Source organism: Eupeodes corollae, chromosome 1, assembly GCF_945859685.1.
Source record: "Eupeodes corollae chromosome 1, idEupCoro1.1, whole genome shotgun sequence".
In the NCBI taxonomy this organism is placed as follows: Eukaryota; Metazoa; Arthropoda; class Insecta; order Diptera; family Syrphidae; genus Eupeodes; species Eupeodes corollae.
The window spans coordinates 287912063-287920294 of record NC_079147.1 but is presented as its reverse complement, the minus strand read 5'-3'; the positions used below and the strand labels follow the sequence as shown (position 1 = coordinate 287920294).

Here is an 8232-nt window from a genome sequence, read left to right as displayed (position 1 = left end):
TTCATTTTTAAAACTTTTAGCAAATAATCTGCATTTGATTTTAGTGTTGAAATGAAAAGCTATGGGAGTCCTGTTTTCAGGTAGTACATATACTTTGGGGTACTTATAGGCAGGTAGAACATTTGTCTGAGAAAAAATATCAATAGATATTCCACTGGTTCAAATTTATGCACTCCCCAAACCTGGGCTCCTTAAAATAAGACCGATTTTGCCGTTGCATTAAAAACTCGGTACTTAGTGTCACAGATATAAGTTTATTACTGAAGATTCTTCTCCAATTTGCCTAAATCGCTAATTTCGCTTTGTTCAATTTTGTTTTAAGATGCGAATCTACATTTAAATTGAATGTTACCTCCATTCCCAGGTAGTTGTACTTTATTACTATTTTCAGATCTTTCCCGTTATACTTCCATTTTTCATAGCTGCCACTCTCCCTGGTCCATTTTTAAAAATCAGAACTTTGGATTTATCTGTGTTTACCTCCAATCCCCAAATATTGCATTATTCAGCAAGTTTGTTGATCAGTGAAGTTGAAGTGATGATGAGGACTCAACTAAAATCACCATGTCACCCGCGTACATAATTGTCTTTATTTTCAATGTTTACTCCGCAGGTAAGCCAATCAATTAGATCGTCGAGAAACAGTCCAAAAAGCAATAGGCTTAAGTTACAACCCTGTCTGATCCCTCTTAGCATCTGAAATTTATCTAAAACATCTTAAATTGAAAATTCTTGCTTCTGTATTTTGATAGAGCTTTTGAATCGCTCGAGTAAAAATGGTTGCAACTCCTAGGTTATATAGCTTGTAGAATAATGTGTTTCTGTTAATAGAATCAAATGCCGCTCTGAAGTCAACAAAAAATGCGAACAGTTTTTTATTTTGGTCCAGCTTCCATCGAGCAATCGAACTGAGCATAAATAAATTATCAGTAGTGGAGTACTCTTTCCTGAATCCAGATTGAAATTCATTTAGCTTCCTGTGAGCTTGCACCCATTTGTCGAGTCCCTTATAAAGCGAAGATGAATAAATTTTTAAAGTTGCATTTAAGAAAGATATTCCACTATAATTTGCTGGTTCTTTTGGACCTCCTTTCTTAAAAATTGGAAGCATCCAAGCTTCACAGAAATGATCTGGTACAGTTCCAAATTTGAAAATTATATTCAGAGCTTCTGATAATTTCTGCTTAAAAATGTCAGTAATGTATTTATAAAACTCAGCCGGTATATCTTTTAGGGACCTCATCACATCTTCTACTTCGTTTTTCGTTATTTGCTCATCAAGTAAACTATAATGATAATAAGGTTGAGCTATGGGATACAAATTTGTTTTGGATGCAGGGACGCCAGACTGAACTAGTAGCCCGTTTAGCTTCTGATAATTTAACTTTAAGATGTTTTTCCATATTCAGGTTAGCTGTTATCAGAACTCCAAGATACTTATATTCTCTTAAAATTTCGATAGATTGCCCTTGTAAGGTCCATGTTTCGTTTCTCGAGAATCTGCCTCCACTGTTTCTGAATACGAGAATTTTTGTCTTTTCAAGATTCACAGATAAATTCCAGGCTTTACAATACATCCATCCATTCCTGACAACAGTACTAGCACACAGGAATGGTTGAGAGTTGTAAGCCACTAGGCCCTGGTTCACAACGGACTGTTGCGCCACCCCATTTGATTTTTTTTACAATACTTTTCAAGTCTGTTGATCATAAGTTGCAAACTTGTAACTGAACTAGCAAGAAAAGCAATATCGTCAGCATACATAAGTCCTGGAATAATAGTGCCGTTAACCTCAACTCCACCACCAATATCATCTGTTATATCATTTATAAACAATATGAAAAGTAATGCGCTTAAGATGCAGCCTTGCTTCACACCCATCGTTGTTTCTCCATCCCATACCGCAACTTTTTTATTTGCGTATAAAGCTCTTATGATGTTCACAATTTTGCTACTTATACCAATCTTATATAGCTTGTAAGAGAGTGCCTCGCGTGGGACGGCAAAAGCTGATTTGAAGTCCACAAATTGTTTTTATATGCTATTAATTTTTTCAACAGAAAACACTATATATAAATAAATATATAAAAATTTAAAAATGTTATAGGACTAGGGATTGGACTTTAGACTTTTAAGGAGTTTCCATTTGAAAAAAGCTCTGATAGGAAAAAAAGGAATCCTTGTCGCAGTCGGTAGGATTCGAACCTACGCTCCCAGAGGGAATCTGATTTCTAGTCAGACGCCTTAACCGCTCGGCCACGACTGCCTGCAAAGATTTCCACAGAATTTTAAAATTCCAAAATTTTTGACACACACATGGTAAAAAATTTGATATTTCATTAACATAACCATTTGCCTTCTAATGTCAATTGTTATGAATATGAACGAAATTAAACGCATTTTGTATCCGTTAGTTAGTTGAATTGATAATAGTTGTGTATGAATGAAAATATGGAAGTTTTAAACTAGAATAAGTTAATGTTGTTCTAGTGATTGATGAAATGTCAATAGTACGATGGGGTCACTGAGGCGTATGCGTATTTCTTAAATATATTTTTAAACATAGATTACAATATTAGCTGTACTAAAATGGCTTCAGGATTTATGCATACATATGTATTTTTTTTTAAGAAATTATTGCAAGTTATTTTAATCTGACCAAATTTTTTGAGTTAAGAAAGTTGTTATATTTGACGTTCCAAGATCCCTAGAATCTAAATATTTCATATTTAAAGACGTTTCTGTGTTTGGGAGTGTATGATTGTAATCTCATACGTTCGGGGCTAAATTTGTTTTGAAAGTTTAAAGTTTCTTTTTTGAAAGAAAAAAATTAAGCATTTTTGTATTGAATGAATAATTTGAGAATTGCTAAGAATTATGTGTTGAAGTACAAATTTAAAAACAATAAAAAGAAATGAAAAAAGAAATAAAAACAATACTTGCAAAAATTTTGTTACTTATTGCTTAGGACTAGAATTTCGACGACAAGTATTAAAATAATTTGAGAAAACTTTACTTTTAATGCGATTTAGTTGTAAAAAATCTGCTATGTTTTTTGAAATTCGATTAATCGCTTATTCCAAAAAATACATACAAAAAGTTATAAACAAAATTGGTTCAATCAAGTAGTTTTTGACTTAAATGCATGCCTTGAAATTAAACAATAATATTGACTTTTAAGATATGAAAAACTTTCTTTATTTCGGGGATTGTATACTTTAAATGACCATTTTGTCTTTCAATTTTTTGGGGTACTAATAATGAGAAATAAGCAATTTATATAGCATACTGTTATTTTTAATTAAACAAATCTTTTTCACTACGAAAGTAGAAACTCACCCAAATTAAAAGAATTTATTTCTGAACTACATTCAGAAATAGCTTTAATCCCATTTGTATGTGAAAATAAAATTATTTAATAGAATATAAAAACTAAAACCATTGATCATTAGAAAAAGTTGAAACACAATCTTTATATTTTGCTGCCCCAAATTTTCTAAAAAGTTTGATACATTTTTAAAAATTTAATTCTATTTAAAGAAAACTCTCAATGTAATTAATATGTATGTACAATGTACATATCTAGAAAAGATGTTAGATTAAGCTGAGATTTGTATATATTATTGGGTTGTGTACGAAATTCGTCATTACAAAATCCTGTCCTATAAAACTCCCACCTTTTTAATTTTTAATATAAAAACAGTATGGATTTAATTTGTTCTCTATAATAAGTTAATTTTATGGTTATTTTATACAATTTAAAGAATAGAGCTAGGAAAATAATGTTAATTTGCGAGCACATAAAGGGCTCTAGTTAGATATTTCGTTCATTTTTATTCAAGTATATTTAAATATGCTAACTGTGACTAACATTTGAAGTTTAATTTTTAATTATGAGTATGGGTTTAATCCACTATAGTGTTGTTTATTATAAGCTCAAAGATAACGAGCTATGACATTGATAAGAATCTGCGAGCACAGAAGGGGCTCTGCTTAGGTGTTTAGTTAAGTTTTAAAGTATATTTTTTTTAAATATTATATCTGAGGCTAACATTATAAGTTTAATTAGTGTTTAATGATGATCAGCAGCGGATGGTGTGTGCAATACCATGCGTCCTTGATATGGATTTTATTTTTCATATTAATGGTGTCACCAATTATTGAGATTCAACGAGAACGAAGTTTTCTTGTATAAATAATATGATCGCTCTAGTTGCTTTAATTTTTAAAGAACTCTGATTGCAAAAATACTCAGTTAAAATTTGAAGTGCAAAACAAATGTGTATTTCAAAAAAGATTCAGTTCAGGTCTGGACAACCGAGATTGAACAACCCGAGGTTAACTTTGCAACTAAAATTTATTTTAAGCATAATTTGAGATATTTTATCAATGTATATGGTTAGGCCTTCTTTGTTTTCAATGTACGCTGCCAATCACTAGGATGAGGAAACATATTTTTCAACCGATTTTCGTTCTTTATACCTGCTGGAAATTTCGTACCAATAAAAATTTACTACATTTGAGCAGGTAGATATTTTCTGTAAAAAAAGTAATAAAATTAAGGGGTTAAATAGAAAAAACAGTTGGAATTTCCCTACATTAATTAAAGAGCTACTTAAAAACAGTATGAAAAAGTGGGTCACTTGGATGAGGCCACATGAAAAATCTTATAAAATATCAAAAAAATGAAAGAAATGTTTATAGTTTTTGGTTTTCAAACATTTATTTATTAAGTTTTTCTCAATTAATAATGAGTATGCCCCCCATTTTTCGATATGACCTATATTAGACGGTTTGGAATGGAATCATAAAGTTTTTTTAAATAGTCAAGTGAAATCTCGTCGCAGGCATCACGGATAGCTTCAATTAAGGAGTCCTTGTCTTCAAATTTTCTACCGCCTTCATAAACTTTTCGAGATAGCCATGCCCATACGTTTTCGATTATGTTCAAGTCCGGTGAATAGGGTGGCCATGGCAAAAGCTCTACGTTTTATGATAAAATCCAGTTTTTGACAACCCTGGAAGTGTGGATGGGGGCATTGTCTTGTTGGAAAATCAAAGGCAGAGGTCCAAAAATATTTTTCATCTTCGGAAATGAGCGTTCCAACAAGTATTTGTAGCTGTTTCCGTTCATTGTTAGAGAAAGAAACTCCAATTCGATTTTGCCATAGTAGGTGATAGCTTCCCACACCATAACACCTGATGTACGGCTGTGATGTCTTCCCAAAATTAGTTCCTCTTTTCTTAAATCATGGAAATAAAAGTTGTAACCATCGGGGCCGTCAAGGCTAAACTTTTTTTCATCCGAAAAGACGACGCGTTTCCATTGACGGCTCCAAGAGACATGTTCTGTTGCAAAGTTCATTCGCAGCTCCTTGTGTACTTGCTTTAGAACAGGTTTCTTTTTGAGTTTTCTTCTCTGGATAGTACTATCTTTTCTTATTATCCTTCGGACTGTCGAAATACTGGCTGATACTCCGCTTTTGGACCTTATTTTAGTAGGTGATTGAATAGAATTTGAAGCAATACGTAAAATTAACCGCTTTTCTCGGGATGTTTTTGCTTGGGCTGTGCGTCCTTTTTGGTTTTTTTTTTTGAGGATCAGCAAGATAGTTGTTTACAACTGTCTTACTTCTGTTCAGCTTCCTTGCTATTTCTCGGCTTGAGAGTCCCATTTCCTTGAAAGCATCGATTTGTCCTCTTTCTGCTACTGTCCACGTCTTTCCGGAACCCATTTGTAGTTGAAATTTAATAAAAATAGTTATTTGTAAAACGTTCTTAAATATTGTAACCCAAATTTTGAAAAAAAAATTGCTGATCTGAACTTCTACAACGAAATATTCGCAATGGCCTCATCCTAGTGACTCACTTTTTTATATCCTTTTTAAGTAGCTCATTCATTAATGTAGGGAAATTCCAACAGTCTTTTCTAATTAACCCTATAATTGTATCACTTTGTTTAAAGAAAATATGTACCTACTCTCATGTAGTAAAATTTTCCGGGTTAAACAAATTCCAACAGGTATCGGACAGAAAATCGGTTTTCTTACAGTTTTAAGTTAATCAAACTGTTCAGTAAATAATATAAGTAAAAAGACTAAGTTCTTCAAGAACTAGTCTGGGTCTGAGGTAACATGAACATAACCTTTATTTGTGAGATACCAGTCATCAAATTATTTGCTTACAATGATAGTCACGACAAATATTTCTCTTGGCAGTATTTTAATTTTCAGTGCTGTTTTATTTAGCTCACTTTATTCATAAATATTAAAGTAAATGTTCACTGATTTTAACAAATGGAATGACAAACTCAATCTTACTACGAGATATCTTAACTTCCAACAAACTAATTTATTATCGGATGGCCGAAACACTTTAGAAAATATTGTATTGTATATTAAAAATGTTTATGAGTAAAAATTAAATTCGTAAGCAGTCGTGGCCGAGCGGTTAAGGCGTCTGACTAGAAATCAGATTCCCTCTGGGAGCGTAGGTTCGAATCCTACCGACTGCGATTTGAATCTATTTTGATAAAAAGATACCTTGTTGCTTTAAAAAAAACAACATTTTTCACTTCAACAAGGTATTGATTAAATTCAAGTCAGTTCTTTCGATCCACATGACATGTATGCCCAATTTCAAGTTTAAAGAGTTTTGTACTTACGTATGGTCTCTAAGCAATCAAGACCATTTTGTATCAGTTTTTAGTTACTTACATACAAACAATGTTTTTGTTATGGGTAATAAATAACGGTGTCAATTAGATTTTTAAAACAAACAAATTAACTTAAAGTTGAGAACGTTATTTTGAATGTGATAAAATAAGTCTTGATATTGATGTATTTAATTCGACAACCAATTTTTAAAAATCTTGTGAAAATATTTGTGTTTATTTTTATTTTTTGTAAACATGTTCTTAATGTTGACAATCTTGCCTCATTCAATAACTTGTTATGGGAGTATAGTGAAAGTGTCGAAATGTTTATTTTTATTTTACACAAGCAATAATGACCTTTTAAATATGAGGCCAAGTCCAATGTTACTTCTTTAAAAGATTCAACTTAGAAATTAATAACACTGCTGCAAAAAATTGCAACAAATACAGTAGTAACTTTTACGTGAGTTTTTGAAGAAATTCAAGTAATGGTCCAATAAACAGTTTTAATCGGTGAAGAATCATAAAAGTAAGGAAAAACTTAACTTAATTTTCAACTTGATTCTTTATTTCAACTTCTACTTTGATTCTATAGATAACAGTTTAAGTAGTTCCTATAAAAATTTAATAGTTCCAAAAATCGCTAAAACTTAAAAATCCATTAAATGCAAATTAAAATGCATTACCATACACAAAAATAATGTCACCTCACCATCGTCGAAACAAGTTGCACAATTTTTCTTCATTTGATACATTGTATGAGGATAATTCATTCTTCAACTGCCTTATCGTAAAATATATGCATTTTGACAGTGGCAGTCGTATTTTTATTTTTAAAGCCTGTTGCAAATCGTAAAAGGCAAAAAACTCCTTTATGACATTCTGCAAATCCCTTTTTAAGAGGCTCCCAGAAGATCACTATCTTGTCTTTTCATATAAAGATTTTCAAATTGATCCTCACATCACATTCTGCACGAGCAACAAACAATTCATGGCCAACCAATTGAGGCACGAGCAATAAAGACGACAATTCAAAGAGGATCGTCATCCAGAGTCGTCAATGTTATCATTGAGGATGTTACAGCTTCGACTACGGCGGCGATCGTTAAGCTCATCAATACCGCAACAAGATATAAAACTGAAATGTTAATACAACTTGTCGATAAGGAAAGCCGATGAGATGATGACCGAGACCGTTTGCCCATCATCATCATCAGTTGCGCTTAGTATGGAGTATGGTACAGTGGTGATCAGGTATGTTTTTCCATCATCAGGGGTCCCGGTTCACGGACCCGCCTTTCTGTCGCATATGTAAGAAAAATGCCGACCGATCATCCAAAGTCTCAAAGTCTCTGGAAACTAAGCACTGGACTTCAATTAAAAAGCCAACAATGAAGTACATTGTTGCGCCTTTCATCATTTAGCTCCATAATAAAACAAGCTACAATGTATCGGGGTAGATCGAATATACAAACGTCTTCCAGCTGAATAAAGCCCGCTGAAGAGAATAAACGAGTCCAACACCGAATTGGCCAGTTGTTAAAATTTCATTTGACACCTCGGAATCATATAAGAA

At 32.4% G+C, this 8232-nt stretch overlaps 2 non-coding genes across 2 annotated transcripts; one reads left to right on the top strand and one right to left on the bottom strand.

The window, feature by feature from the left end:
• Nucleotides 1-2185: 2185 nt before the first annotated feature.
• Trnas-aga (transfer RNA serine (anticodon AGA)) lies at nucleotides 2186-2267 on the bottom strand. Its single transcript has one exon. It is a non-coding gene; the product is annotated as a tRNA-Ser (tRNA).
• Nucleotides 2268-6433: 4166 nt separating this feature from the next.
• Trnas-aga (transfer RNA serine (anticodon AGA)) lies at nucleotides 6434-6515 on the top strand. The gene has a single exon. It is a non-coding gene; the product is annotated as a tRNA-Ser (tRNA).
• The last annotated feature ends 1717 nt before the right edge of the window (nucleotides 6516-8232 follow it).